This window comes from Callospermophilus lateralis, unplaced genomic scaffold, assembly GCF_048772815.1.
Source record: "Callospermophilus lateralis isolate mCalLat2 unplaced genomic scaffold, mCalLat2.hap1 Scaffold_63, whole genome shotgun sequence".
NCBI classification, from domain to species: domain Eukaryota; kingdom Metazoa; phylum Chordata; class Mammalia; order Rodentia; family Sciuridae; genus Callospermophilus; species Callospermophilus lateralis.
Genome location: NW_027514713.1, coordinates 13,693,063 through 13,697,620, shown reverse-complemented (window position 1 = coordinate 13,697,620; position 4,558 = coordinate 13,693,063). Strand labels below are relative to the sequence as shown.

The window sequence follows — 4,558 nt, the reverse complement described above, 5'->3', positions numbered from 1 at the left end:
TTAAAAATAAATAAAATGAAACTGATAAAATTCACAAGCAATCTCTCATCGTCTTGTGGACAGAATGAAAGCTGTTGTCTTGGCTATGCTATAAAATTACTCTCAAAGGCACCCGTGATGAACGTCTATGCCTTGCTATTTGATTCATATTAGCATGTGGATCTACTAAGTGAAGGGTCACGGCTGCATGGTATAGTTGAAGTCTATGGCAAACTGAAATCCTTGTTGGAAACATTCTGAATTCCTAGGAGTCAAAAAGGTCCAACAGGAGGTGGCGGCTGAGATCGGCAGGCGCGGAGGAGGGGCCCGAGGTTGGGGCGGCCGGCAGCAGCTGCCTTGGTGACGACTGCCGGCAGCGCGGCGCCCCGAGACCGAGCTGCGGGCCTCGCTGTCGCCGCCTCTCCGGCTGTCTTCCTTTTCCTCCTCTTGCAGCCCTCCGGACTTCAGGAATGGGGCCCAACTGCCATAGGCCCCGCATCCCGCGCCATTCGTAGGCCCAGTTGCCGGAGGTCGGCCGGCCGGCTTCTCACTCTCCCTGGCCCCAGTCTAGCTGTTCCCACCCCAGATCCCCGGGAAGGAAGATGAGGGAGACGGGCCCGGCGTTCAGCCAGAGCAGCAGCAGCAGCCGCGGTCGGGGGAGGGTGTTTCGCGGTTTCCTCTCAGCCGCCAGGACAAGATGGCAGCGGCCGCGGAGAGGGGCTGAGCCCGGGCTGGGTGGTGCCGCTTGCTGAAGCGCCTGGCTCCCTGTTCCCGGCACGGCCCCGCGACCCACCCCGGACATGCTCAGGGCTGCGGCCGCCCAAAGAGGGGAGAGCGCGGGCCTCTAGGAAGGTATGGCCTCACAAGTCTTGGTCTACCCACCATATGTTTATCAAACTCAGTCAAGTGCCTTTTGTAGTGTGAAGAAACTCAAGGTAGAGCCAAGCAGTTGTGTTTTCCAGGAAAGAAGCTATCCACGGACCTATGTGAATGGTAGAAACTTTGGAAATTCTCATCCTCCCACAAAGGGTAGTGCTTTTCAGTCAAAGATACCATTTAATAGACCCCGAGGACAGAACTTTTCATTGCAGACTAGTGTTGTTTTAAAAAATACTGCAGGTGCTACAAAGGATATAGCAGCTCAAGCTCAGCAAGCTCGAGCAGAGGCACCTCAGATTGGGGCGTGGCGAAACAGGTTACATTTCCTAGAAGACCCCCAGCGATGTGGATTGAAGCGCAAGAGTGAGGAGTTGGATAATCACAGCAGCGCAATGCAGATTGTCGATGAATTGTCCATTCTTCCTGCAATGTTGCAAACCAACATGGGAAATCCGGTGACAGTTGTGACAACGACCACAGGATCAAAACAGAATTGTACCACTGGAGAAGGAGACTATCAATTAGTACAGCATGAAGTCTTATGCTCCATGAAAAATACTATTAAGTCCTTGATTTTCTTGGCCGAGGCACTTTTGGCCAGGTAGTTAAATGCTGGAAAAGAGGGACAAATGAAATTGTAGCAATTAAAATTTTGAAGAATCACCCTTCTTATGCACGTCAAGGTCAAATAGAAGTGAGCATATTAGCAAGGCTCAGTACTGAAAATGCTGATGAATATAACTTTGTAAGAGCTTATGAATGCTTTCAGCACCATAACCATACTTGCTTAGTCTTTGAGATGCTGGAACAAAATTTGTATGACTTTCTGAAACAAAATAAATTCAGTCCTCTGCCACTAAAAGTGATTCGGCCCATTCTTCAACAAGTGGCCACTGCACTGAAAAAATTGAAAAGTCTTGGTTTAATTCATGCTGACCTCAAACCAGAGAATATTATGTTGGTGGATCCTGTTCGGCAGCCATACAAGGTTAAAGTAATAGACTTTGGGTCAGCCAGTCATGTTTCAAAGACTGTTTGTTCAACGTATCTACAATCTCAGTACTACAGAGCTCCAGAGATAATATTGGGGTTGCCATTTTGTGAAGCCATAGACATGTGGTCATTGGGATGTGTGATTGCAGAATTATTCCTTGGATGGCCGCTCTATCCGGGAGCCTTGGAGTATGATCAGATTCGATATATTTCTCAGACTCAAGGTTTACCAGGAGAACAGTTATTAAATGTGGGTATGAAGTCCACAAGATTTTTTTGCAGAGAAACAGATATGTCTCATTCTGGTTGGAGATTAAAGACACTGGAAGAACATGAAACTGAGACAGGAATGAAGTCTAAAGAAGCCAGAAAGTACATATTCAACAGTCTAGATGATATAGCGCATGTGAACACAGTGATGGATTTGGAAGGAAGTGATCTTTTGGCTGAGAAAGCGGATAGAAGAGAATTTGTTAGCCTATTGAAGAAAATGTTGCTGATTGATGCAGATTTAAGAATTACTCCAGTTGAGACGCTGAACCATCCTTTTGTTAATATGAAACATCTTTTAGATTTTCCTCATAGCAACCATGTGAAGTCTTGTTTTCATATTATGGATATTTGTAAGTCCCACCCAAATTCATGTGACCCAAATCATCACAACAAAACTTCACTTTTAAGACCAGTTGCTTCAAGTGGCACTGCTACTCTGGCAGCAAATTTTACTAAAATTGGAACATTAAGAAGTCAGGCATTAACCACATCTGCTCACTCTGTTGTACACCACGGGATACCCCTGCAGGCAGGAACTGCACAGTTTGGTCGTGGTGATGCTTTTCAGCAGACACTGATTATCTGTCCCCCAGCTATTCAAGGTATTCCTGCAGCACATGGTAAACCCACCAGTTATTCAATAAGGGTGGACAATACAATTCCACTTGTAACTCAGGCCCCAGCTGTGCAGCCTCTACAGATCCAACCAGGAGTTCTCTCTCAGACATGGTCTGGTAGAACATAGCAGATGCTGGTACCTGCCTGGCAGCAGGTAACACCCATGGCTCCTGCTACTGCTACACTAACTTCTGAGGGTGTGGCTGCTTCACAAAGGCTTGGAGACTGGGGGAAAATGATTTCACACAGCAATCATTACAACTCAGTGATGCCACAGCCTCTTCTAACAAATCAGATAACTTTATCAGCCCCTCAGCCAATTAGTGTGGGCATTGCACATGTTGTCTGGCCTCAGCCTGCCACTACCAAGAAAAATAAACTGTGTCAGAACAGGAGTAATTCATTGCAGAATACCAGTATCCCACATTCAGCATTTATTTCTCCAAAGATAATAAATGTAAAAGATGTTGAGGAAGTAAGTTGTGTAGAAACACAGGAAAATCATAACTCAGAAGTAGAGGCAAGAGATTGCTGTGAAGCGTCTGTCAGACAGGACTCTGATCCATCAGTTTCAGAAAAGCAGCAGCAAACCATCATCATCGCCGATTCCTTGAGTCCTGCAGTGAGTGTGATCACTATCAGCAGTGACACTGATGAGGAAGAGACTTCACCAAGACATTCGCTCAGAGAATGTAAAGGTAAACTAGATTGTGAAGCTTGTCAGAGCACTTTGAATATTGATCGGATGTGTTCATTAAGTAGTCCTGATAGTACTCTGAGCACCAGCTCCTCAGGGCAGTCCAGCCCATCCCCTTGCAAGAGACCGAACAGTATGTCAGATGAAGAACAAGAAAGTGGTTGTGATACTGTTGATGGCTCTCCAACATCAGACTCTTCAGGGCATGACAGTCCATTTGCAGAGAGCAGTTTTGTGGAGGACACTCATCAAAACACAGACATGGCAACTTCTGCTGACATAGAAACCAAGCCAGCTGTTTGTACTGTTGTGGTGCCACCAATGGCAATAGAAAATAGATTAAATGCCGATGAGCATATGGCAAACACAGATTCTACATGCCAGCCATTAATAAAAGGACGATCTGCCCCTGGAAGATTAAACCAGCCTTCCACAGTGGGTAATCGTCAGCAAAAATTGACATCAGCATTCCAGCAGCAGCATTTGAACTTCAGCCAAGTTCAACACTTTGGATCTGGGCATCAAGAGTGTAATGGAAATTTTGGGCATCAAAGACAGCAAACTTATATCCCTACTAGTGTTACCAGTAATCCATTCACTCTTTCTCATGGAAGTCCTAACCATACAGCAGTACATGCCCACCTGGCTGAAAATATGCACCTTGGAGGACAGCCTACTCTGCTTCCATACCCATCATCAGCTACCCTCAGTAGTGCTGCACCAGTGGCTCACCTCTTAGCCTCTCCATGTACCTCAAGACCTATGTTACAGCATCCAACTTATAATATCTCCCATCCCAGTGGCATAGTTCACCAAGTCCCAGTGGGCATAAATCCCCGTCTGTTACCATCCCCAACCATTCATCAGACTCAATACAAACCAATCTTCCCACCACATTCTTACATTGCAGCATCACCTGCATATACTGGATTTCCATTGAGTCCAACAAAACTCAGTCAGTATCCATATATGTGAAAAAAAAAGTATATTGAGGAAGCTCAATGATACAAACATATGATTAAAAATAAAAACATGGTATTTAATAAAAATTAGCCATGGCACAAGAAAATTATTTTTGAATCATGTAGACTTGGGTGCAATTTAAACAACTTTGAGCTT

The 4,558-nt window shown here is 45.5% G+C and overlaps 1 pseudogene; it reads left to right on the top strand.

The window, feature by feature from the left end:
* Nucleotides 1–507: 507 nt before the first annotated feature.
* On the top strand, nt 508–4,558 carry LOC143389453 (homeodomain-interacting protein kinase 3 pseudogene; annotated as a pseudogene).